Here is a 27,376-nt window from a genome sequence, read left to right as displayed (position 1 = left end):
TAGGGACCTGAAAACCAAGAGGGGGCGTTACATACGTCTAGCTTCAGCCAGCCAGCGTGGGGTGCACTGAGAAGGTCACACAAGCACCAGTTCTCAGCTCCGTCTCTCGTGGCTTCCAAATAGGTCTGTTTTCTGGGTGACCATAATATGCGCATTCACCCGGGCCCTTAAGTTTTAGGATAAACGTGTGCAAGTGTGTTTGCAGAGACATGGAAAAGCAGCCCAAAAGGACTCTTAAGCAGATGTATTGGTTGTAAACTGCACTGGGTGATGGACCAGAACGGCGGATAACAAACTCTGGATTACACTAGATTAGATTAAATACGAGATGTGATTCTCGCAGTCTAATCCACACTGTTACAGTCTCACATCACAAGGGCCCGGTTTTACTCGATTTCACTGGTAGAAATGTAGTTTTGTTTTTTGCTTCGGGAACATATACACACACCACAGGGGTTTAATGTGTTGCTACATGAACTCTGGTGTCCGGTATCAGTGCGAGGAATCTCACCAATGTAACGGCCGAGGTTCCAACAAAGGCAGCTGCCGGTTTTGCTTTACATCAGTGAATGCATTTTTGTGATGCGGTGCTCGCAGTTTTCTTACATTTCAAACAAACGCTGTGACTAAAGTTTAATAATCCCAGGCAGCTCTCCTAGATAAGCAACTCGGTATTTCTTTGATCAGTTTCTGTAACTATATCTTCATGCTGTCCATTTTGCAGCTTAAGCAGTGAGCTGGCCAGAGAAAGGCAGTAGAAGAGGGGAAGAGATCAAGCAGAAAATCCATTCACAAGAGTTTTCTTCCTGCCTCCGGACCGCACACGACATCCAATCGGTCGTAGAATAAATGAATAAATGATTAAGTAAGGGCAATAGCAATACATCATGAGGACAGGCGTGCTTTGCATATTTAGGGGTGAATTTTCACGTCGCATGCATAAAAATGATCACATATGCGCTTAAGTAGCTTGAACTTGCGCTGTCCGTGTTTTATAAAAGTCTAAAATATGCACACATTCACACGTACACACACGTGCATAAAAAAGGGGCAATATAGGAGCATTCTGGGGGGGTCCGACACTTTCTCGCATTAGTCGATACTTTAGAAGGCACTCGTGCACGTAGATTTGCCAACTTCCTCGCTCTCTGGCATCAGCGATATTACATGGGTACTGGCTGGATGGGCTTTCAGGCTGAAGAACCAGCAAGCTCTTGAAGACCCGGAGAAGGACTGGGAGAACTGTTGGACTAACTGGGAAACTGGTTAATTTCATGGACGAGCCCACGGTTTAAAGTTGGCTGACTTGTGCGTGTACAGCGGTACTTTCGCATGTATGTTTTTTTAAAGCGGGAAATGCATGCGCGTCCAGGGCATTGATACACGTGGTTTCCGTGCATGGATTCACGCGTAAGCCTACTCACGCGCTATGTTGCAGGGTAGAGGTGGCCGGATCTTATAATCGCGCCTGCAAGTGCGGGTTATAAAATACTTGTGTGGAGCTGCTCGCAGCTGTAAACGCGCGTAAGTGCCACTGCGCACATTTGTTTGAAACTTATCCTTCTTTTGTATTTTTTTTTAATCGTGCTTATTTCATTTCTTGTTTCATGTTCCCTGCTTCACCCTGAGCCGTAATGAAAGGGCGGATGAAAAGCATGCAAATAACTTAATTAATGTGAAGCACGGCGCCACGTGCCCTACGCAGGCCTTCGGCACTCAATTGTGGACACTGCAGTGTGAGCCCCGGGCACAATTTAATTCCTTTTGAATTGGGCCCTGGACTTGTAAACCAGTCGCATGGGGAATTGTGTGGGTGACTGGAGAATACGAGTCTCTTTCCTCTTCGGCCTTTATTGAGCATCTTTCCAGTTTTCAAAATGAAAACCTTTTTTTTTTTAAACCATGAACTTTTCACCCCACTTTGAGGAAAATTTGCATGCACTTTTAGCTAAGGAAATGCAAGCCCTCCTATCTTCACACAAGGGGATGTTGCAATCTCCCTGAGACAGCAGTTAGGGAAGAGACTGGGTTAGTAGCAGTTTGGCCGCCTGTAGCACAAAGAATGAAATGTAGCTTCTAGTTTCTTAGGTTTCATATACCGTTGTATCGGTAGTTCCTTCACAACAGTTTACAATATAAAAAGGAGAAACACAATAAATCATTGATAAAAACAAATTGCTAACAGTTATGTAACTATAAAATTATAAATAAGAACTAGTACAAAATGTAAAGCATAAAACAACTACAGTATAAACTGCAAACAATAAAAGAAATATAAGCAATAGAGTTAAAACTTCTAAAATAAACAGTAAGAATAAGAGCCATTTTTAGTTAACTTCTGCATACGCACAGCCAAACCGCCATCTTTTAAGTTCGGACTTGAATTTTTTAGTGTCTGCTTGTAGTCTTATCTCAGCTGGTAACGTGTTTCAGAGTTTGGGGCCGGCTATCTTACAAGACCATCAGAAGGGAAATGGCCTTCTCATGTAGCCACCTTGTTTAGTGAATGTATCTCCTCCCTGTGTTCGGCTGATCAACACTTGCATGTTACGTACGCCCATTTGGCACGAGACGCGGTCATCAGGCTTTCAGTTATGGACTGCCCTGCCAGGGTACCTTCAGTCTATTGCAGATCATGGCCTTTTGCTCTCAGGTATAGTGGCTGCAGTCATGCCTCAGTTGTTCATAAGTGTTCATTGTTGCAACTGGCATTTTGGGCTTTTACGTATTGTATGGCTATGTTTGTATTTTTTTTTTTAATTGCATTTGTTTTGATGTAATCTGCTATAGACGGTGTATAAGTAAGTATTGTAGATAAATACATTTAAAAGATCTCATGCACAATGCTGGGTCCTTCTGAAGATTTTAGTGACGCTCCATGAAGAAACAGCCTCCAGTCTGTAGAAATCCGCTATTCAAATGACTTGGACCATACTTCCTAAGAACTGGAAGTGGTTTGTGTGGTCGCGAGAGAGGCCTCTCTCTCTTCAGAACATGTCTTTTTAGTACTTTTAATGTTAAAAAAAAAAAATAAGACTTTTGTACTCACTTTTTCTGTCCTGAACCCTTCAACCTACAGCAACCAAATGTTCGGCGAGAAACCAAAATAATGTTTTCTCATAAAACGTGTAGACCTGCTATTGGAAAAAAAAAAAAAGAGTTTTCTCCGTTAAATTTACAATCCAGCTTAAAGCTGACATTTAAAAAAAGCGTCACTGCAGATTGCTCCTCATTTCTTTTCGGACTTGTCCAGATCAGTATTCCAGTCCCTAGCTGGACAGTAACATAGAAACATAGAAATGACGGCAGAAGAAGACCAAACGGCCCATCCAGTCTGCCCAGCAAGCTTCACTCACCTTTTTCTCTCATACTTATCTGTTTCTCTTAGCTCTTGGTTCTATTTCCCTTCCACCCCCACCATTAATGTAGAGAGCAGTGATGGAGCTGCATCCAAGTGAAATATCCAGCTTGATTAGTTAGGGGTAGTAACTGCCGCAATAAGCAAGCTACACCCATGCTTATTTGTTTTACCCAGACTATGTTATTCAGCCCTTATTGGTTGTTTTTCTTTTCCCCTGCCGTTGAAGCAGAGAGCTATGCTGGAAATGCGTGATGTATCAGTCTTTCTCCCATGCTGTTAAAGCAGAGAGCTATGCTGGATATGCGTGAAGTATCAGTTTTCTTTTTTTTTCTCCCTTGCCGTTGAAGCAGGGAGCTATGCTGGAAATGCGTGATGTATCAGTCTTTCTCCCATGCCGTTGAAGCAGAGAGCTATGCTGGATATGCATCGAAAGTGAAGTATCAGGCACATTTGGTTTGGGGTAGTAACCGCCATAACAAGCCAGCTACTCCCCGCTTTGTGAGTGCGAACCCTTTTTTCTTCTCCCCTGCCGTTGAAGTAGAGAGCTCTGCTGGATGTGTGAAGTATCTCCCCTTCCCCCTCTCCTTTTGTTTTTTTTTTTTTTGCCTGGTCCTTCTAAGTATCTCTCTCCTCAGGCCACGCATGCCATTTTGAACTCCGGACTTCGCCTGCTTCCCCCCTCCTGTTGGGGTAGCTTAGAGCAATGTTTGATCTTTTAATAATAATAAAAAAAAAAAAAAAATCTGAAATCTGTTGCAAGCAGTGGTAAAATGATCGTAGATGCCAATGTTACATAGAAGTGTGAAAAGCGCCAGCCACCCAAATCTCAGTTCCCAATAACCTGCAGTAGTTCCAGTTGCACAGCTTTCACCATTCTTTCTACTTACTTACCAGTAGAGTAAGTGAAGGAAAGGACACCAGTGTGCAGTCCTCCCACAGCATGACAGCCCGTAAGCCTCTCGCCATTTGCGGGCCATATCAGTTTAAGATGTGGGGTGCAAGGAATGCACCTGGAAAATATTTTAGCCCAAACTCTTCTTGTGGGAAAAGCACTAATTCTAGAAGTAGGATGAGCCGGAATTTGCGAGTCTGAGCTATGCATTGCCCTGTTTTGATCAAAGCAATTCCTCTGCGCACTGGGAGCGATGAGGGAGTGAGGAGAAGAGTACCGCGAGTCCATCTCTCTCCCCCGCCCCAGCGCTGTATTCCGGATCAGGGAGGGGAATCCCTTTGCGGAGGGAAGATGAGAAATTCTCCTGAAGCTTCCGCTCCTCGGTAAAAAAAAAAAAAAATAAAAAAAAAATCAGAAAGCATGGAATCTGCACCTCTGTTTCTTTCACACGGCGTCAGAATTTATTTGATGTTCAGTAGCAAATACACTTCCGAGCCAACAAGGAGCTCAATAAACTAAAAGAATCAGGTAAACGTCAATGAAAGCTTTCATGTGGATGGGTCACTAAACCAGAAAATTAATGGGGGTGTGTGTGTGTGGGGGGGGGGGGAGGACACACGGAAACTCACACGCACGCACACTGTGGCCGCACAATCATGCACAGTGTCTGCAAACTGTCCGCACACTCACGCCCACTGTGACGACACTCACGCCCGCTGTGACCGCACAATCATGCACGCTGTGACCGCACAATCATGCACAGTGTCCGCAAACTGTCCGCACACGCACGCTGTGGCCGCACACTCACGCACGCTGTGACCGCACAATCATGCACAGTGTCTGCAAACTGTCCGCACACTCATGCCCGCTGTGGCCGCACACTCACGCACGCTGTGGCCGCACACTCATGCACGCTGTGACCGCACAATCATGCACAGTGTCTGCAAACTGTCCGCACAATCACGCACGCTCTGGCCGCACACTCACTCCCGCTGTGACCGCACACTCACGCCCGCTGTGACCACACAATCATGCACAGTGTCTGCAAACTGTCCGCACACTCACGCACGCTGTGGCCGCACACTCACGCACGCTTTGACCGCACAATCATGCACAGTGTCTGCAAACTGTCCGCACACTCACGCCCGCTGTGACCGCACACTCACGCCCGCTGTGACCGCACAATCATGCACAGTGTCTGCAAACTGTCCGCACACTCACGCACGCTCTGGCCGCACACTCACGCCCGCTGTGACCGCACAATCACGCCCGCTGTGACCGCACAATCATGCACGCTGTGACCGCACAATCATGCACAGTGTCTGCAAACTGTCCGCACACTCACGCACGCTCTGGCCGCACACTCACGCCCGCTGTGACCGCACAATCATGCACAGTGTCTGCAAACTGTCCGCACACTCACGCACGCTGTGGCCGCACACTCACGCACGCTGTGACTGCACAATCATGCAAAGTGTCCGCACACTCACGCCCGCTGTGACCGCACAATCATGCACAGTGTCTGCAAACTGACCGCACAATCACGCACGCTGTGGCCGCACACTCACGCACGCTGTGCCCGCACAATCATGCAAAGTGTCCGCACACTCACGCCCGCTGTGACCGCACAATCATGCACAGTGTCTGCAAACTGACCGCACAATCACGCACGCTGTGCCCGCACAATCATGCACAGTGTCCGCAAACTGACCGCACAATCACGCACGCTGTGGCCACACACTCACGCACGCTGTGTCCGCACACTCACGCCCGCTGTGACCGCACAATCACGCCCGCTGTGACCGCACAATCATGCACAGTGTCTGCATACTGTCCGCACACTCACGCACGCTGTGGCCGCACACTCACGCACGCTGTGACTGCACAATCATGCAAAGTGTCTGCACACTCACGCCCGCTGTGACCGCACAATCATGCACAGTGTCTGCAAACTGACCGCACTATCACGCACGCTGTGGCCACACACTCACGCCCGCTGTGCCCGCACACTCACGCCCGCTGTGACCGCACAATCACGCCCGCTGTGACCGCACAATCACGCACGCTGTGACCGCACAATCATGCACAGTGTCTGCAAACTGTCCGCACACTCACGCACGCTCTGGCCGCACACTCACGCCCGCTGTGACCGCACAATCACGCCCGCTGTGACCGCACAATCATGCACAGTGTCTGCAAACTGTCCGCACACTCACGCACGCTGTGACTGCACAATCATGCGAAGTGTCCGCACACTCACGCCCGCTGTGACCGCACAATCATGCACAGTGTCTGCAAACTGACCGCACAATCACGCACGCTGTGGCCACACACTCACGCCCGCTGTGACCGCACACTCACGCCCGCTGTGACCGCACAATCATGCACAGTGTCTGCAAACTGTCCGCACACTCACGCCCGCTGTGACCGCACAATCATGCACAGTGTCTGCAAACTGTCCGCACAATCACGCACGCTGTGGCCGCACACTCACGCACGCTGTGGCCGCACAATCATGCACAGTGTCCGCAAACTGTCCGCACAATCACGCACGCTCTGGCCGCACACTCACGCACGCTGTGACCGCACAATCATGCACAGTGTCTGCAAACTGTCCGCACACTCACGCCCGCTGTGGCTGCACACTCACGCACGCTGTGACCGCACACTCACGCATGCTGTGACCGCACAATCATGCACAGTGTCTGCAAACTGTCCGCACACTCACGCACGCTGTGGCCGCACACTCACGCACGCTGTGACCGCACAATCATGCACAGTGTCTGCAAACTGACCGCACAATCACGCACGCTGTGGCCGCACACTCACGCACGCTGTGACCGCACAATCATGCACAGTGTCCACAAACTGTCCGCACAATCACGCCCGCTGTGACGACACTCACGCCCGCTGTGACCGCACAATCATGCACAGTGTCTGCAAACTGTCCGCACAATCACGCACGCTGTGGCCGCACACTCACGCACGCTGTGGCCGCACACTCACGCACGCTGTGACCGCACAATCATGCACAGTGTCTGCAAACTGTCCACACACTCACGCACGCTGTGGCCGCACACTCACGCACGCTGTGACCGCACAATCATGCACGCTGTGGCCGCACACTCACGCCCGCTGTGCCCGCACACTCACGCCCGCTGTGCCCGCACAATCATGCACAGTGTCCGCAAACTGTCCGCACACTCACGCCCGCTGTGCCCGCACACTCTCGCCCGCTGTGACCGCACACGCCTTTTCCCCCCTTTGCTCTAGCAGGGTGGCTGGAGGTGCATCTGGCAGCCTCCTTTGGGCAGCAGCTTGCCCTTTGCCGCTGGCCCTCCTCACACATCCCCTCTCCTGTCTGGAGTCCCTGCGTCCTGCCCTGACTCGTGGGCGAGCGATGAGCAGTGCGGGAGGCCAAAGCCCAACTCTTCTTGCTCGGGCCCTGTTGCCCCCTCATTCTTTTTCTCTGGGACCCTCTGCGTTCATTTATTTTTAGAAGACAGGGGAATTAGATCCTGGGCAGCACAGACCAGGAAAATGTAAAAATAAAAAAATAAAAGGTTAAGACGGTTTCGTCTCGTGCATCTCATTTCTCCTGCCTGTGTCTGTTTCCCGCTGCAGGGACTGTGATTTTGCTCCCCCCCCCCCCCACCCCCCCAATCCAGCCTCACCTTCCAAAACACACTCGCACCCTCCCTTGCTGTCCCCCCAGGCCCTTTGCCTTCTGCTGCTTAGACTGATGAATGAGGAATTCGGTTTCAGGAGCAGAAATGGGCAGGTGATGTCCCGTCCCCCATCCCCCACGCCTCGATGTCCTTGCTCTACACCCATCCCCCCTGGCCATTCAGCGACCGCGGGATGATTGATTGCAGTGAAAAGAATCGTTTACTGGGAGGACTGCAGGCGCTCCAGGGCATGCGAATGCCCCCTCAGTCCAGGGTGGAAATCGTTTTTCACTGTAAAACCCTCCCGTTCCAGCCGCCCTTGTAGAACATTGCACGGCAGCGGGGCTCCAGTGACTTTGTATCTCTAGGTGTTCATCCCTTCTGTTATTCTGGGACAGCCTGACACCCTGACAGTATAAACCGGAGAAATGGGAAACACGAGGGCAGGTAGCGAGCAGAAGACCCATCTGGTCTGTCCTGGTGCAGCGCCTTGGACCCCTCTGGCCTGCCACTAGCGGATCCTCTGTGCTCACCTGGGGCTTTCTTGGGTTCTGTTACCGGTTTTGTCTCCAGCGCATCCCCCGGGAGTCCACTCCTTGCACCCATAAAGAAATAACTTCTGACGTGGCTCATGAGCTTACCCTCTCGGAGCTTCTTGGTCTAGATCTAGGTCACTTTTCCCTCTGGAAAAGGTTTGCTGCTTGTGTATTTGCACCATCGAGGTATTTGAATGTTCTCTTATCACATCCCCTTCCCCTGCTTCCTTCTCTCCTCTCCTCTAAGTCATACACAGCCAGGCCATTAAGTTTCCGCTCGTATTATATGGCTTTTGGTGCGGACCCTGCACCATTTTGCTTGCCTCTCTCTGGACCGCCTCCACCCTGTCTGTATCCTTTCGGAAGTACGGGCTTCCAGCATTGGACCCAATGTTCCAGGTGCGTCCTCACCAACGTGACCTGTTTCTTTTTTATAATTCAGATTATTCTACAGCCCACTGCCCTGTGCCACTATTTCACTAGGTAGAGATCATCCAATACCATCGCCCCAAGCTCTCTGCCCTGTTGGTTGCACGCCAGTTCCTCTTCCTCCCATCATTTACTACTCCTTAACATTTCTCCACCCCAAATGCATAGCTCTGCACGTTTTTTGCAAAGAAACTTAAACTCTGAAGCATTCGATCATTTCCTCAAGCTTTCTTAGATCATTTCTCATTCTGTCTACTCCCTCAAGGGTGTCCACCCTGCTGCAGATCTTAATATCAACAACAACAACAATGCCAACATTTTCCACGAATCCATCTGCGACATTACTCACAAAGACTTTGAACAGAAGTAGCCCCAGGACGGATCACGGAGGTGCACCACTGATCACCTTTCTGTCTTCAGGATTCCATCTACCACTTCACGCAGCCAGATTTTAATCCAGTCCCTCACCTTGGGGCACACCCCCGGGCTGAAAGCTTTGTTGAAATCCAAGTGCATCATACTCATTACCCATCCACGATCCTATGTGACTGTCACTCAGTCAATGAAATTGATCAGGTTTGTCTAATATGATCTTCCTTTGGTAAAACTTTCCCGAGTCTAATATCCAAGGAGAGATCCTACGACACACGAACCCTACAGATTCTACCACCCATCGAGACCTAATGGGACATTGTAAATATTAACCACAAAGAGACATTACTGCACAATGTAAATAATCTACCTCTGTACAGTTTATATTTATTCCTATCTATTCTTATCTCCTTCATTCCCCAGTTTCAACGACCTTGTTATATTGTAACTTTTTTTGCTTCTTCTGCACTGGTTAAATGAACAAAGTTTTCTGTAAACCGGCATGATATGATTGTATCATGAATGCCGGTATAGAAAAGCCTTAAATAAGTAAATAAATAAATAAAATAAAACCTTGCTGCCCCTCTATCCGAAATTTGGCGAGATTCAAGAGACTTCACTATCTTTTCCTTTCGTAGAGTCTCCATTCATTTTCCCATCACCGAGGCTAAGTGGTCTGTAATTTCCAGAAGGGAAATGCATTGTTCTTGTCAGTTTCGTTTTCATTTTAGTGTACGCGATTTCAGAATAGTGCGCAGGAAAGAAACGAGATAGTGTGCACTAAATTTTGAAACTGCGCAGGCTAAAATGAAAGAGCGTGCACAGGGAGCCCAGTGTTCTAATGGCCCTTGTGTACAAAGTGCACGCGAACGTCAGCCCTGATTTACAAAGTGGACTTCCGCTCCTAAGTCCACTTTGAAAATTAGTGGGACTGCGCATACCGTGGCGTGGCGTGGGCGTGCACATTTATGCCTGCTAGAGAGCAAGCGTAAATGTCCACGTGAACATTTACACGCACACATTCAAAAATCAAAAGTATACACGTAAGTGATTTCCCTGTCCCAGCTCTGCCCTGGGAACGCCTCACCCACAGGCACTTTTCTGCAGACAACCCCGGGGGGTAATTTTCAAAAAGCCGTTTTAAGCGTCTAAATGCTTTTCAGAATTTCCCTCTAAAAGATTAGTGCGCGCTCTTTCATTTTGGAGTTCGTGCATGCTGTTTTGCGATAGTGCACACAAAAGTGAAATGAAATGGGAAAACACGAAGTGAAAAAAATCCCCCGAAATGTTTGCCCAGCACATCTCTGTCTTCCAGTCTCTTCTCTAGGTACCATTTTTATTCCGACAGACAATATCCAGGGAACCATTCCTGTCTCCAAACATCCAGGGGGTAATATTCAGAAAGCCGGAAATCAGTGGGACATATTCAGAAAGCTGCTATTCAGTGGGACATTTATCCTGCTGAATAGCTGGATAACTTGTCCCAGATATTCAGCAGGCTAAATGTCCCACTTAATACATTTGCCCAAAATGATCTGGCTATATGTAGCCAATAAGTAAAAATTGTAACCAGTTATATATGAACCTAACCGGTTAGATTTTTTAGTTATACGGCCCTGTGTGACCAGATATCTTCAAAGATACGGTTAAGCAGCACTGTCAAAAATAATATAAAAAAAGATGCAAACAGGCCTGCAGCCTGGATCTCTCTTCCCGCCCCCAAATTTCAGAGAAGGGCTGTGCACCCACTCACGCCCCCCCTCCCCCAAACCCCTTGTAATTGGGTAGTTGCCCCAGACTGGGCCCCATCCAGCCCTTTTCCTGTTTTAGTTAAAAAAAAAAAAAAAAAAAAGTATTAAGACCCCCTCCCGAATTCCCCCACTCACCTGAAATTTAAGTCCCGACAGGTGTCCCGTTCCCCCCCCCCCCCCCCCCCCCCCCCCGGACCTTTCTCCCATCTCCTCCCCACTCCGGATACCTATAAATCCCTTCCTAGAAAGTGCATAACTTACACTTCCAGCACTGACTCTTTCAGAAGCAGCAGCAGAGCGCCGGGAGAGCAGTAACGCTCCTCTCCTCAGAGTGCACTCCACTGAGCACTGCCCTCCGTCACCTCCCACTCAACCAGTTTCTAACCCTAGGGCCCATACCAAGAACACTCAGCTCATTTATCAGTCGCCTATGCAGAACCGCGTCAAAGGCCTTACTGAAATCCAAGAACGCTACATCTAGTGCTCTCTCCTGATCCCTCTCTTTGGCCACCAAATCAAAAAATTAAAAAACTGATCAGGTTTGTCTGATAAGACCTAATAAAACCCCTCGCTGCCTCAGGTCGTGTAATCCGTCGGATTCCAGAAAATTCACTCTCCTCCGTCTTGGCATCGATTCCTTTAATGTACTCGCTGCCGAGGTCAAACCAACCGGCCTGTGGTTCCCAGCCTCCTCCTTACTCTCACTTTTGTGAAGAAGAGCCGCATCCGTCTGCCCTGGGCTGGATTGAAGATTTGGGGTCCCATAAGGAGAGTTGTCGGGGTGACTTCCCCTCTTGAAGCTGTATCAGTGCGCGGCGCTAAAGCAAGCAGGATCGGGCTTCCCGATGGCTTGGATATTTGGCACCGTCAAAACGTGCACGTCTGTTGCCTAAATTTGGGCCTGCGCCTGTCTCCAGCCCTCCGGATTTTCTCCAGACGTTTTTGGGTGTTCTTTACGGTGGGTACTGTAGGGATGCCGTACAGCGCGTGCCCGTCTGAGACATTTTTCATCCACACACGCGCAGGAGTAAGTGCTGGTGAATTTTGTAGACCCCATGGAGTACACTTTTCCAGTCTTGTTTTCTGGTGGTCAGGGTTCTGCGCCTTAGGTAGGAGCAGACCTCCTGACCCTGACGTCTTTGCTCCCATCCTTCAGAAGGATTGGCTCCCTCTTGTGACTCCACCTTGCAGAAACCCTTCCTTCGGTGGCCACAGTGCAGCCAGACCTGCACAGCAGGGTAAGCGGCCGGAGGAGAGCTGAACACATGGACGTATGGTGGAAGCTGGGCGGCAGACAAAGATCCCATGAACACCGGGCAACTTACTGCTCGCGTGCATGTCGTCTTGTAGCGCCTGCTCCACGTGAGAAGCCGCCTCCGTCATGTGAAAAGTGCATAGCGTCTTCGGGCCACAAGTACCAAGGGGTTTCTCGCATTTTGGGCCGGATGTACTAACGAGCTTTTCCCATTTTGTGTCTACGACGCTCGGAGGGACAATTTTCAGAAGCCTTGATCTGCATAAATCGGCTTATGGAAATTATCTGGTGAGAGGGAAGGGGGGGTCGTGCGGGGAAGAGTCTGCGTGGAATTTGATTACGCGTACACTTTTCCTTGCATTTGTGATAGGTGTTCGGGGAGGGGGGGGGGGTGTGGAGCTGGGTCAGGGAAAGCTTTTACACACATTTTTCAGCTTTCTGAAGTAGGCGCGTAACTGTTGCACGCGGGTTGTTACGCCCGCTCGGGAGCGGGAGTTATCTTCACGCGCGAATGCGCACGCGCGCGGCCCAGGAATTCCTAAAGCAGACTAAGTCGCAGAAACCCGCCTTGAAAGCCTGGGCTACCTTACATCCACAGACTTTAGCCCCAGGGGGGGGGGGCTGCGGGTGACCCTCTTTTTGGCTCCTTTCGTTTTCCGCTCATTGATTTTGTTCCTCTGTGGAAGACACGGAGTTTGTGAGGTGCTCGGGGGTAGAGCAGGGCGTGAAGTCCGCCACGAGGCCAGCAAGAGCGAGAGCTGCGGTGGCTTTACAGAATCCTCCTTCCTCCTTCTGTCTGCTTTCGCTTTTTCTTTCTTAGGCTTTGCATACCGAATACCGCAGGATTTCTCAGTCTTCAGCAGGTTGTTTTCTTCCTCAGCAAGATTCCAGGAATTCGGCCTTTTCTGCCTCAGTCACTGCCACGACAACAACAACAACAAAAAAAGAAAACTTTATTGCAAAATCGTTTTTTTTTTCCCATCTCAGTTTCATTTTTTTTTCCAGGTGAAATGCACTTTTTCACTTTATTAAAATTTGCACTTAGTAAATTATTTACTTCAGAGGCTCCCCATTGCGACCCCCCCCCAGTCAGCAGCAGTGGCCAGATCGGGGCCTGGGAGGGTCCCCACCGACTGCCGCCGCTGCCACCTCCACTACTAACTTTCCACATCTTTGAGTGAGCGGTGGTGGGGGGGGGGGGGGGAGGTGTGAAGGTTTTCTAGTTTGTTTTGCTCGCCGTGGCGGGGGTCGTATGAATTTTCAAGCGTTAAAATGCGCGTGTGTGTGTGTGGGGGGGGGGGAGATCATGCCGGATACAAGTTTGGGAATCACGGGTCTGATTCCTGCCGTCCTACCCTTAGTTGAGGGAGAGGAGGCAGTGCTTTGCCAGGAAGAGCTCGTTTTCACCTCGTGATGTTTTAGGTCCTTACATTGTGCTCTACAACTTGATTTATGTCACGGAGTTGGCGTTTCCCTTGTCACTTTGAGCCTTATTCTAGGTGACCAGAAAGCACCCAGGTCCTATATATAAGAGCGGCCATAGAGCTCCTTGGCCAGGGAGGCAGGGGCAGCCAGTCCTGGTATTGCCCCCAGTCCTGGTATTACCCCCAGTCCTGGTATTGCCCCCAGTGCTGGTATTACCCCCAGTCCTGGTATTGCCCCCAGTCCTGGTATTACCCCCAGTGCTGGTATTACCCCCAGTCCTGGTATTGCCCCCAGTCCTGGTATTACCCCCAGTGCTGGTATTACCCCCAGTCCTGGTATTACCCCCAATCCTGGTATTACTCCCAGTGCTGGTATTGCCCCCAGTGCTGGTATTACTCCCAGTCCTGGTATTACCCCCAGTGCTGGTATTACCCCCAGTCCTGGTATTGCCCCAGTGCTGGTATTACCCCCAGTCCTGGTATTGCCCCCAGTGCTGGTATTACCCCCAGTCCTGGTATTGCCCCCAGTGCTGGTATTACCCCCAGTCCTGGTATTACTCCCAGTGCTGGTATGGCGACGACTCCCTGCTTTTCTCAGATGAGGCAGTAAGGGCACCACTCCGTGCCTGAAATGCCATAAGACCATGACTGACTCCGCCTCTCCCCCTGGACGTGGAGCCATGCGGTCACCCTAGGTTTGGGTATCTCAGTGGTAAGTGAATTGATAACTACAATTAAGAAGCTTAAGTAACTTAAAATTGTAGTCATCGGTACTAAATGCATTTGCCACTACAAGGTCAGGAGCCAAAATCGTATTGCCCCAGTTCCAGCAGGGATATATTATTTTGAAATATATTTCATGTTATATATTAAAAATAACCTCAAAATATAATAGTGCAGTTTATCATCATTATCTTGTAGCTAAATGTATTACCTCGTTTGTCTCAAGGCTGTGTTCTATAAAATAAGACAATATCTGGTCTCTCACAATTTTAAGAATCATAATTTGTGCCCGTGATTGGTTATCTTTCTTCATTTGAATATGTTTACTCCTTTGAAGGTTTTAACAATTTTTATAACAGAAAGCGCTCATGCAGTGGTTGCGTCTGCTCGTCCATCTGTCCAGAGGCAGGATAACCGCTATTAAAAGTAGACTGATCCCGTTCAAACTTCACACGAGGGCCGGCCATGATCCTGGAACTTACCCTGCTGAAATTCTTTAGAACCTCGTCAGTGAAAAATTAAAAAGCGCTACAAAATCCAGGCACAGCCATGGCTATGACTGTTTTGTTTCTAACACGCCGTCAGGAGTTAGGGGTTGAGTGTTTGGGCTGGAAGGCAGGATGGCGTAAAGATTTCTCTAGAAAGAACAGAAGCAAACTGTCAGGGCCAGCAGCTTTTCTAACTGCAGTGATATTAATACAGGAAAAGATACATTTTTAGTTTAGTTTTTTTTTTTTTTTTTTTTTTGAAAGAAAATTGGCATATTTAAAAAATATGACAACTTCAAATCAAATTAAAACAGAATGAAATCCGTATTAAGAAAAAGTTTTAAAGACAGGTGCTGTCTGCTCCTGACATCATTGTGCCTGTAACAATGTCTAGAAAAGGATTTCTGTTTCCAACACTGTGCAGTGTCTTATCTTTATTTATTTATTTTTTACCACTGAAAAAGATCAGAAGACCTCCGAACAGTCTAGCGTGCCCTCCAGTACTAATTTGCCACCGCAGCCCCCGAGTACAGGACCAGAAAATCTCATTTCCTCTTGGCCAGATTTTCCGGCGGGCTTCCTCCACCTCCCCCCCCCCCCCCCCCGTGTTGCGCGCGCTCATTGGAGATCGCGCCCTCCCAGCTCGCCCTCCGCGTGCTTCTGTAGCGCGGCATGCTCAGGTTTCACTTCTGCAGCCTGTGCCGGGAAGCTGAATGCACTCGGTAGCCCTTTCTTTAGTTTTTGGTTCCTCGTAAGAGTTTCTTACAAGGAACTCCCTAAAGTTCCGTAAGACCCGTTTCATCTTTTCACTTCTGTTAATCACTTTCCATCTCCTGTGATCGCACTGCCCGGATAGTTACATTCTTTACTTCATTTCAGTTTTGTTCCATCGGAAAAATATTTCTGTAGTGTTGGTATTCCTTTTCATCTTGATGTTCAGATTTCTTCCATAGAGTTTACAGATCGCGCGTAATCTATCATGTCTTGTACATACCTTTTCTTAGATACCGCTAGCACTGTATTCCTCTTGTTGTTTCATGTTTTGTTTTGTTTTTTTTAATTTCCTGGTAATGACCTGATCGTAGCTGTTTGATTCCAATATAATTTCATGATTGAACTGGTTTCATAACTCATTGCACTGTAATCTCTCTGCTCTCCAGGGCTTGCCTGGTTTGGAGAAATGGGACCAAAAAAAAAAAGGAAGTCTGGTGACCCAGTGATGTACAGTTGATTCATCAGATTTGGGAGAGCATTATGAATCCTCCCTGCCGCTTATTTTAGGCTTTCTTTTTTGGCGAGTTCTGTGTTTTTTTTCACTTCCCCTTCCTGATCCTGCTTACTGGATGTAGCTACAAAAGGTTTCGCCTGCCGACCACCACTGTAGAGGCAATGCACTTTACCCATCTCCCTTTCATCCCATCCTCTTAAGTTCACTCTACACCACCTACCTTTCAGATTTTTAATTTTTGTAAACGGGAGGGGCTTTGACACTCGTCCACTTTTTGAACTTTTCTACATTTTTGGTTCAAGGTAACTTTCTTTCCCTTCTCTGCAGTCGTTTTTGAATTTCTTTTTATTTCCTTATATTTTTAATTTTGTTGTTCTCACGGCTCAGCCGTTTCAGATCCTTACTTGCTTCCTTTCCTCTCTACGTTTTACACTTATGGCTTCTGCTGCATCCATTATGAATTTTTTTTTTTAAATCATCTGTAGTTAAAATTCTATTCGGGTTGTCCTCAGGAGTCTGGATTTGTTTGGATCTCTGTTTTCAGACATTCCAGGTTTTCTTATCCATTTCTATACCACTTTTTTTTTTTTTTTAGATCGGGTCGTGAGCTGATCCACATTCTGCTCTTGGTCTGCTTTATACATTCCTTAAATTTCTTACCAACCGTTGCAGAATTGATTTTTAATTGTGTTTGGTGATGTCCTTGGGTGTCTGACCAACCTTTTTTTGTTCAGACCCAGCAGTAGTTATAAATAGCTGGTGCTTGCATCAGAATTCTATCAACCATTCTCCTCTTAAGCCAGATGGACCCGAGGGCCGTCACCATGGTATTGAGAATTATGTTCTCAATAATCGATCACAATTCATTGTAATCAGAGCAAGGTTTCATTCAGCTTATCTAACGTTAGAGATTTTAAAAGGGCTTTTTAATCAATAAACCAAACAGATTTGTGCATCTTGGCTAGATACCTGAATAAATCGATCCAGATAACTTAGCCTGTATATTCAGCAGGCTAAGTTTATCTAGCTAACTTTAGACAGGTCTGCAGCAGGACCGGAGTTAGCTGAATAAGTTATCCGACTAACTCAGCTCCTCCCAGTTATGCCCTGGCCCTGCCTGCCACTTAGCTGTCTAACTATTTAGCTGGATAACTATTTTTCCGGCTAAGTGACTGCTGCTCAATTGAAACTTACTGGGCTAAGTGCCGCTGAATATGGACCTCAGATATGTTCACGTATTTCACAACCTGTAAAGAAATGTTTAACTCTCTTAACTAAAGTCTTGGCACAGATTGAAGATATAACAGCCTCACTAACCCCTCTGATAGATTACATTTTCTTCCAGACCTTAGTAGAGTCAGGAGTATCTCGTCTGTGTGTCTCTCTGAGATGAGCATCTGTGGCATGCAGGCTGCTGCTGTTTTCTGTCGCTCGCTTTGAGGTTAGGGGGAGACCTGGCTTGTCCAGCAGGGAGTGGAGCAGGAATGCAGAGGTGATATGGGGTTCTTGGTTCGGCCCTGGAAGGCAGGAGTCCTGTGCAGTCCACTAGGCTGGTCAGTCACAGCAGGAGGATCTGGTGGTAGGAGACCTACGTTCCCTGGCCCTCTGTTCTCTTTTTAAAGGCCTCACTTTGCATTTCTCAGCTTCATTCATGCAATTTAATGGGCTACAAGATGAACAATACAATTGGCTGAATGAATCATACTTTTTTTTTTTCTCTGAGAAGCTGGTTCAGCTTGTGGTCAGATGGACACTTAGTACAAGGGCTGGTAGAGACATCTTAGACGCAGTCTCTGAAAGGCAGGGCTGTTTGTGGAAGACAGAAAGATGAGACTGGCTGGCACCGTGCCTGACAGCCGAGTTAGTGAACATTGTCAAGTATCCCAGAATCCTTTGCTTCATCTCCATGGTTTTTTTTGGTTCACAGAGAGAACAGTTCCAGGAATTGAGGTCTGAGAAATGTGCCTGCAGACCCACAATTTTGTCACCTCACGTTCACATTAAAATTACCTATGATAACTTCGTCCATATGTTTCTTATTTACTTTTATGACTTTTTCTAGTTGTTCAAAGAATTGCTGAACATCAGTTCTCTCCAGTTTCTCATTTGGTACTTATATTTGCATCGTCATTCATTTCACTCCCGGATGAAGTGAATAAATTAACTCTAAGTGCTGATACTCGTTGCTGTGTCTGGATAACATGGATTCGTGCTGTGGGGGACAGGATTAACCTGTAAGGTCTGAGGGATCCCATTCAGTCACTCCAAAAAGAGTCTTCACACCAAGTGTTGTGTTCCAAAAACAAAAAAAAAATGAAATTTACTGAATAAAAATACTTCCATGTACAAATGCAGCAGACAGTTCAATAATGCAGAAGGCAGAAAAAAAACAGTTCCTATACTGACCACAGTCTCAAAACGCAAACCCTTGTGCACGTTGAGTAGCAATGAAAGTTGAAAAGCGAGCCTGGCCTTTACGCCAAAGGCTCTCCTTCTCCCCAGATACTGCCTCCGAATTCAGGAATCTCTTCCCAAAGCAAACAGTGCATACTGTTCATGGACAGGTGTCCTTCTCCTGTCTAATTTAGATCTTCCAGAGTCCTTTGGCTTTGAACGCTCTTTGAAACGCTTCTCCAACCATCATCATCTCATTGTAACGTTTGCCGGTCGCAGGGTCATCCCACAACCGGCAGCACTTACCCCACAAAGTCGATGGCCTTTGAAGAAGCAGGAATGCCGCCACGACGTCCGACTGCAGCGCTGCTCCCCGGGCTCCCCTTGGTGCACACGCATGCAGCGCCTTATAAAGCCCCCGCGGTGGGAAACCCGGCCGCCGGTGCGCAGCAGCAACGTCACACGGATGAGTATAAAAGGCCCAGCTGCGCCTCACAGGATTGCCTCAGGAACAGGTCTCCCTGCTCGGTAGCAGTGCGTGTACGCCTGCCTTGGTTCCTGATCCTGCCTTACCCAGCCTGTTCTGCATTGCTCAGCCTGCTCTGTCTTCATCCCAGTCCTTCTCCAGTCTCTTCAGTATGACCTCTGCCTTGGACCTGGATTTCCCTCTTCCTGCCTCTGTCCTCTGCCTTCTGCTAAGAATTCTGTTTATGCCCTGCTTGCCACCTGCCTTGACCTCCGGCTAATTCCTGGTTATTGTCTCATTGCAGCCGGTCCAGACCTTTGCCTTGTCCCGGACTCTTTTCTCTGTACACCCTGTGGGACCCTCACCTATGTCCTGCCAGCCCCTGGACCCCAAAGGATCAACCCATGGGGTACAGGGCTGGTATAGGTGAAGCTGCAGTCTAGTCCCTGCCCACGACGCATTTGCTAGCTGCCAGCGTGCGCCTGGTAGGTTCTCCTACTAGGTTACATCAACCACACCGCAGCACAAAGGTCCACTATCCTTACGATCGTCATTTATTTGTTTCACGTTTTTCCAGAAACAAGAACAAGGCACAAGTTTCTCAATGAACAAGAGGCAAGCCACTTGCCCTCTCCTATCCTGGAGCCTAGGAGAGCCAAAGTCTACGGCTGCTTCTCCCCAGTTCTCTTCAGTGTTGACTCCCTCCAAGGAATCAAGGCGTCTTCATTGTATAAGATTCTAAGAATGACCTGCCCTTTAGGGGAGGGACCCTTCCAACCATCACTAAAACACCAACACCCCTTGAACCTCCTGTCTCTGGAAACCTCCTAGCTTTATAGGTGAAGTCTGCTGGGCTTTACCCCTCCATTAGTGATGCTTTCTGCCAGGTAAGAATACCTGCGGGTCCAGGTGCAATGTTGCCTGAGTTTTCTTGAAACCAGAGCCCTAACTACTGACCAGAATCATTGTAACTTTGGAGCTGACCACAAGATATAGACAAGCTCCTGTGTTGCCACAACTGCTCCAATGTAGGTCAATATAATCATTGGTAAGGGGATGTATTTCTGATAATAGTAAGTAGGTTCTGTGAAGTCCTTTTACAAACCACATTCTTTAAGCAAATCATCAAAAGGAGCAACAGTCAGACACAAGAAGAAATAGTTAACCCTAGAGCACAGGAATGACTGGGATTGGGTGCCTGATTGAAAATCACCCCTCCATGTTGCGCTAAACAATTTCCAAAGTATGCAATACTTTTCAGCTTGCACAAACCCATCCGATGTTCATATGTAAGTACCCGTGTACACTGTGCTTGATCATTAGCTTGATCTGCAGATGACCCTTAAGTGGAGTTGAACAATGGTCTGGCCATTAGTGGCACACCTACTGCATGCACACATTTTATGCAATGTAAACACACGTGCGGAGCTCCAAACACACCATCAGAACACGTCTTTTCAATACTGCTAAAAGCGTGACTGTTTGAAAGGGCAACTGATAATCCACTAACAGGGATTCAGCAAACCTACACGCATAACTCCTTGTCATATGCATGTGGATCCCGACTAACCCTTTGAAAATTTGCCGTGTGTTGTGATAAGATCAGAACCTATACCGAAACGCTGCACAAGTTTCTCAGAGGGGAAACGCCTTAACATGGAGCAAATCTAGTTTAAATGGAATGGCTGATTGCTCTAACAGACATACCACACACACACTAGAGGGGTGCGGGCAGGAGTACCTACCACTCCCGTGCCACCTTGACTGAATGCTGTCAACTACACTTCCCAGCATCCCTTGCACTCCGCTCCTTACCCTTGAATGCAGCAATATAGGCACAGTACTTGATACCAAACCAGGAAGGTTAATGCAGCTGATAAGACAGACCATGAACGACTTGCAACAGCTAAGGCAGAGAGATAAAAGAAGAAAGACATGTACAGCTCAAGCCTCAGGGTTCAAGGAGGACAGTTTTGTGGAATTTATTGAGGCAAATTCCTGGCTGCTTAAGGAGTCCGCGGCGAGTCACTTTTACTTCGCAATCCTTCAGCTCAGTTATGTCCAGGGCAGCAGTAATATGATGAAGAAAACAGAGAGTCCAACTCCACCCAGTCACGTCGCTGAACGCTTCGAGAGAGCACGGAGTCTGAAACGGTGTCTGCCGTTCCACCTTCTGATGAGCTGCCTTTCAAACGTTGTATCTGTGAGGAACCCTTACTAACAGTTACCCGCTTCAGGAGAGGGCCTTTTCAGATGGCTGCGTTCCCCTTTATAACCTGGTGTGGTAGGGCTGTAGTCCTGATTTTGGGAGGCACGGAGAGTTGTTTGTTTTTTTTTTGACTGGTGATCCCCGAGAGGAAGATTAGAGGGTCCAGGATGGCGAAACTGCCCCTGGGACTTGCTGGGATCTCTGTGTGAGGGGCTCTCAAACCAGGAGAGGGGCTTCGTGACTTTCAGCACGCAGCGGTGTGTTTCCAGTTCTTGGGGTGACGCGTCATCTCCCTTGACTCTTGAATGCAGAGCGACAGTAGCCAGGTCAGTCCTCCCCTGAAGGGAGATGAGTTTGATTACAGGCTGCGATATACTTTCTATCAGACCACCATAAGAATCATCCGGAAATTATCTTGTGCACAGGCTGAGCTTTGCAGACCACGTGTCCCTTGCTCAAAAATGATATCTGAAGAAGGGAACCTAGTCTCATAAGCTCATATAGAACAACATCAAGTTTGGATAATTCTTATCTGGGACCAGTATAAGGCCATCCCGGCCTCCGAAGAATCCACTTGAATCTTGAATACAACTCTTGTTTTAGTGTTGGGAACTGCTTTGCTGTGTTGACTCTCTTTATCTTGTGGTTGCTGCACTGAAGCCAGTTGTAGCCACCGCTGCTTTATCACCTAGGCTCAGATGTTTGTATAAATAATAACTCTCAGTTCAGCCTTCACTAAGGAGATCTACAAAAAGAAAAAAAGGTGCGTAAGCAGACCTCTTGCACGAGCGTTTCAGCAAAGCTGAGTGACCAGGTTCTGGCTTTTCCCGGAAATATTCTTTTGGACATCTCTGCTTGCGAGCTTTAAGACGGTGAACAATTTTCAGTTAGGAGCCTGAACCCCATGGCACACAAGCCACTGATTTTAGATCCATATCTGGCAGGAAGGCCTGGAGTACATCAACATTTCTTAAGGCAACATCGCAGCACATGTGGGCTCAAGATGTGGTAGATCTAGACGGAGAGAGAGAGAGGAGTGCGTGCGTGCGAGCAGGGCCGGATTTAAGATTAAGGTGCCCACAGGCAGAGGACCAGGAACGAGAGATATTGTGACCCCTGACATCAGAGAGCAGCAGAGGGAGTGCCAGTTTATGGATGCCTTCAGAACGTGGCGCCCTAGGTCTAAATCCGGCCCTGTGTGTGTGTGGGCCAGTGGTGTTTTATTTTCATTCAATGATTTCCAGAATTACTTTTGAAATTTAAGGTTTGTACTGAAGTATACTTTAGCCACAAAAGGCCAGAATACCTATATACAGGGCTTTGTGGGGAAAGGCATGTGAAGGCTGTTTCTTACTGCATTATGCTTAACGGGGTGAAAGATTTCACTAGACACTCTGTGCTAAGTTTTCAAAGGCTTAGATAGGAATTACATGGATAAAACAGAGGAATAACTGAATCCGCCAAAGTGGATTGTCTGCCACCCTAAAGTACATGCATACTGTCATGGGGGTACCAGGCTGGAGTCAGGGTACACCCCCCACAAGAGCGATACAGGACTGCAAGACTGGACGACTGCTGGTCTTCTGCCTAGCCAGCCCCCCTCCCCTGCAGGTTGAGCCCTTGGGTTCTGGGGGCCAGTTGGGCTTATCTCCTGGCGAACAACATGGCTGGAAGTTGGGCTAGTGCTTGGGCGGAACTGGAGGCTGAGCAGATACTGGGCAGGGCCAGTGCAAGGGTCTGTAGCGCCCTAGGCAGACTGATGTAACACTGCCCCCACCCCCCAAACCCCCCGCTCTGAATTGAATGTGCCCCTCTGACAGTTATGGTCTCTCTCTTACAGTTCTCTCTCTCTCTCTCGTTGTACAAACCTAGCAAGGGCTCCATGACTGCCATTTTAAAAATGGCACCCTCACGTGGCAGCAGCTGGAGACAGACAAGGTTGAATAAAGGCCCTGACTGGGGACTGGACATGAGATAAAAACAGGGACACAGACAAGGAACTGGACAGGGTGGCGCAAGACAGAACACCGACTGGACCAGAACAGGCAACAATGAACATGGAAGCCCAACAGGGCCCAAGGCTGGGGATGATAACCTAGCAGGACCGAAGGGTATAAGGAAAGGCCCAAGGTGCCAGAGAGCAAGGCAAGGAGGCCTGGGAGACCACAGAGTGAAGCAGGAAGCCAATAGAGGCCACAGGGCAAGGCAGAAAGCCTGGGTAGGCTGCAGTGCAAGACAGAGTAGCGAGAAGGTGGCTATGTCAAGGAGCCAAGGTGACTCGATGAAGAGGCATTGATGGACTGGACAGACTGGCTTAAGCAGTGAAAGAACTGCCGAGTCAGGTGGTCGGTGAGGAGGTGGCTCGGATAGCTGGAAGCAGAGCTCGCTGGAGGCCTCAGCTGGTGGGCAGGGTAGAATCAGGGCTCGGTGAGGTTGCACAGTAGGCAAAACTGTGAGATATTTTTACAATAATCGCACTTTTAGCCATAGTAAAATGAGGCTTTCACCGGGGTGTAATCTGGATTGGGGACAATGCTGCTCATGCACACGAAAATATCAAAAAATGGACACATGCGGTCAACATGTGGGCATCGGATGCCTTTAGCCGGGGACAACTTAGATAGGGGTGGGCAACTCCAGTCCTTGAAGACTCCTAATTGGTGGGGTTTTCAGAATATCCCTACTGAATTTGCATAAGAGCGAGCTGCATGCGCAATGCCTCATCAAGGGGAAGGGCTCTGGAGGACTGGAGCTGCCCACCCCTGACGTAAAGTACTCGTGCACTTTTTACCTGCATGACCACCCAATCTTCAAGCACAAATTATGCGGGGGAATAATATGTACATACAGGACCACACTCACTCGCAACCACCCTGAACATAGAAATAACTCCAAGACAATTTGTTGGGAAAACAAAGGCCGCAGCTTTATTCATAAATGGTCCGAGCCCCAAAAACAAACAACAACTATTGTTCTGGGATTTCAGCATTTCCTCCCTCAGTCTATCCGCCACTTTCCGGCAGGATAGCCTTCACCAGCCACTCGGCTCGAATAATTGGCACTCACTCCAAGTTCCGGCTCCCGTTGCCCTCCTGCAAGGAGCCAACTTGAGTGGACCCCCACCTCCGCCTGCCAGGGGTCTGGCCTCAGTGGTCCCCGCCTCCTTCCAGCAAGGGACCACCCCCTGTCAACAGCCCCAGTTGTCAACCATCACATGCATATTGTTGAAATCCCTTTAACATCAACCATAGCTTTAACTCTGCTGGTTCGGACCAAGCGCCCCTGCTGCGACGACCTGCACAACCACAATTTGTTCTGTCCAATATACAAACAAAGAACAAGATAACAAAAGGGTGGGTGGGAGGGAAGCCAAATTGTCCCGCTTGTCCCGCCGCCGTACCACTAACTACTGCGAACGGCGTAAACTCCCTCCGAAATTCAAAAAATTTTCCCCCTATCAGATACTACCAACTCGCTCCCAGCCAATCAAAAGCTGCCATCCGTTCCCTCCGGACCTACGCTGCCCCCCCCCCCCCGTTCGGACTTCTACGCTACCCACGCTCGCTAACTCTTTCCCTCCCCCTTTTCCCCCCTTTTCGAATCGCCCCCCTCACGCTCCACGAGTGGGCCTTTGTCCATATTATAGGGTCTCCGCGGACACAAGGTCCACTTCGACTGTCAGTTTGTGTTTGAAGATCAGCTTGGTGCGTGCGGGTTGGAAAGTAGGCGTGAGCTTTGTCTCTTAGGGGACTTTATTGGAAATGTTACCCGGCTATGGCTGAGCATTTTTTTGGGACTTCAGTGGATTCTGTATGGGGAAGTGCTGGTAGGGGCCTCCGCAGAGCTCCTTGTTAAATCATGTGATGAACATTAAAGAGCAGGCGAGATCCCCTTAATAAGAAACCGGTAGCAGCTCACTGACTCTTGAAACCTGTTGGCTCACTGTTTGAGAAGCAGGGCTGACGGGGACAGGCCGAATTCGTCTGCGTTGTGCAGCAGCTAATTATAGAGCAGACCTCTGGCTTTTTAGCAGGGATGTCCTTTTGTGATGAAACAACGTGAAAACGTCGGTGACATTTGTTGCTTTGTGTCATTTAGAAAACGGAATAGATAAAACCAACAAATTCTCATTTTGTTTTACGGACGCACTAAGGGCCTGATTTTCAAAAGCATTTACGCAACTTAAAATTGGGTTTTACATGTGTAAATGCGCTTTACCTGTGGAAGCGGCTTTTGAAAATGGCTCCAATATTATGCCATTGAATTGTCCATAGGACATTCATGCACAAGTGCAGTCTACGCGAGTACATGGCTTTTGAAAATTGCTATGATAGTATATTTACATGTGTAACTCCTTTTAAAATTACCTCCTAAGTATTTAGGGCTGGCTAAGGTGCAGTAAAACAGAAAAACAAAATCAAAACGAACAGAAATGAAATCCACCCAGAATGAAACGAATAATGAAATTGTTGCTCTTTCCGTGCAGGCACCTACTTCTTTTGATCAGATCTTTGGAGGGAGCCCCAGAAATATTGTGACTGCCTTGTAGAAAGGTGGCCAAGCCACTGCTTTCCCAGGCCTTTTAAGGTTTTGGCAAGCTAAGACATGCATGTGTTGTCCTCCACTGGTCCGTGCAAGCCTGCAAGGACAGAGAAACGTGACAGACGAAGTGCTGAATATCAGTCTGTGAATCTGCCACAAGCCACTCCGAGCTCGGTGTTTATTAATAACATCTTGCCGTTTCCTCGCTGAATGCGGTTTGCTGATCTGCCGATGCCCCAGGATGGTGCAGAGCTTATGCATCCCCGCCTCGGCTGCAGTTAGCCCTTCACGCAACCGTGTCAGAATGGTTTGGCAGGGCCCCTGCACCGTGCCAGGGTCCAACGGGTCGCAAAAAAGTCAGAACTGCGCCCCCCCCCCCCCCGTGATGGAACTGTGCCGGCGAAGCGGCTTCTCTCTCAGACCCCTGCCGTCACCACATTTTTCAGGCTGCGTAATGCAAATGGCAGCGCCGCTTAGTGCAAACGAAAAACAACGTTAGCTTTGCGCCCAAGACGAGTCACCCAGACCGTGCCTGCTGCTTGGATCCCGTCCCAGGATGGCGCACCCTTTTCGTCACCAGGGACTGGCTGCAGGCCCATCTGGGGTTTCTTGCACTCGGGGCTATAAAAGATTTTCAGCTCTTTGTCCGGGCCCTTCTCATGCTTGCGATTCCAGAGTGCAGAAAGCATCCTCGGGGGGGGGGGGGTTGTTCCTGTTTATGAAAGATTTTCACCCATTTTGCGCCCATGAGGAAAATGCTCAGGACCTAGGCACGTTGCTGTGCATCCAGGTCTGTGACCGACCCCCGTCCCTCCTCCGCAGTACTGACCAGAGTTACATGAGGGTTGGAGAGGAGATGGTATAATCAGCTCTCTCTCTCTCCCTCCGTTCTCTGCCCTCCCTCTCCCTCTGTCTCCTCTCTTCGGCCCTCTCCCTCCCCTCTTTCGCTCTCTTTCACAATGAAATTTCCGTGGAGGTTACTTAAAATAACAGTCATTAACGATAAGAACTGTTTTTAGCTGCTGACGGTACCTATAAGGCACAAAGAAAGCCTTTTGAAGCTGGTTTGCCAACAGACTTCTTGGGTTTTGAAAAATAAACAAAAGGAGAAAAAACTTCTACCCTGCTATAGGTTACACCCATTGGAAGCGCTGGATACCGAGAGACATTTCTGCTCAATAGAATACATTGAGCTTTTATTTTTTTTCCCAGCCTCTGTTGGGAGGTGCAGCATTGCAAAGCTTCACTTTTCTCCACTGATTCTCCCCCTTTTTTCTTTTTTCTCTGCTTGGCAGCGCGCAACACTGACCCCCCAAGCCCACAGGCCCGTCCCCACGTTTAGCATTTTAACGTAAAGAGTAATCCAGATTAGCTTTTCATTTGGCTTTTAAAAAAAAAAAGATGATATCTACAGTAAAGCCAGCAATTGTGTTAAGATGCAGGCGTCCAGGCCCGTTTAGGTCTTTCCCTCCTCCCAAAAAAACGTTCCTGGGTTTCCGTATCCCCAGCAGCTTGCATTCTCAGGACATTCATTGGCCTAATGATATAATCACCCCCGACCCAGCTATTTTGCTGGCAGGCTGAGGGAGCCCTTTCTCCTGTACACTTTGGCTGTATTTGGTGCCTCTGTGACTCTGG

The 27,376-nt window shown here is 48.5% G+C and overlaps 1 protein-coding gene across 3 annotated transcripts in view; it reads left to right on the top strand.

Moving 5' to 3' along the window:
* Nucleotides 1–27,376, top strand: part of P2RY2 (purinergic receptor P2Y2) — a 56,263-nt gene that overhangs the window by 6,961 nt on the left and 21,926 nt on the right. The gene's annotated exons all lie outside the window — the stretch shown is intronic.

The sequence above is a fragment of the Rhinatrema bivittatum genome, chromosome 5 (genome assembly GCF_901001135.1).
Source record: "Rhinatrema bivittatum chromosome 5, aRhiBiv1.1, whole genome shotgun sequence".
In the NCBI taxonomy this organism is placed as follows: domain Eukaryota; kingdom Metazoa; phylum Chordata; class Amphibia; order Gymnophiona; family Rhinatrematidae; genus Rhinatrema; species Rhinatrema bivittatum.
The sequence above is the reverse complement of the archived record's forward strand: the minus strand, read 5'-3'. Positions and strand labels throughout refer to the sequence as shown.